This window comes from Cimex lectularius, unplaced genomic scaffold, assembly GCF_000648675.2.
Source record: "Cimex lectularius strain Harlan isolate CLEC.00 unplaced genomic scaffold, Clec_2.1 scaffold286, whole genome shotgun sequence".
Classification (NCBI taxonomy): domain Eukaryota; kingdom Metazoa; phylum Arthropoda; class Insecta; order Hemiptera; family Cimicidae; genus Cimex; species Cimex lectularius.
This window is the reverse complement of record NW_019392975.1, coordinates 28678-29023: the sequence shown is the minus strand read 5'-3', so window position 1 is coordinate 29023 and position 346 is coordinate 28678.

Sequence of the window (346 nt, the reverse complement as noted above, 5' to 3'; positions counted from 1 at the left end):
AATAATAAGTGAACTTGAATTGGTCCAATTTAGCCTTCCTAAATCTATAAAAAATATTTAATGTTTGCATAACGTCATGTACAAAAATAACAAAACCTTTTTCTTATCAATTAATGTTTTAATTTAAAATAAAGAATAAGCATACTAGAAATTAAATATTTTCTTACAAAGCATTGACATAAACAAACAGAATGAAATAAGAATATAAATAAATACATTTTCTAGAAAAATCAAAAAAGTTAAAAACCTTTTAATACTGTGAGTTATACGTTTTTAAACAAATTATTTACATTTGCTCACTCAGTCATACAAAATGAACCAGTTGATATAATATAAAACGTATAGA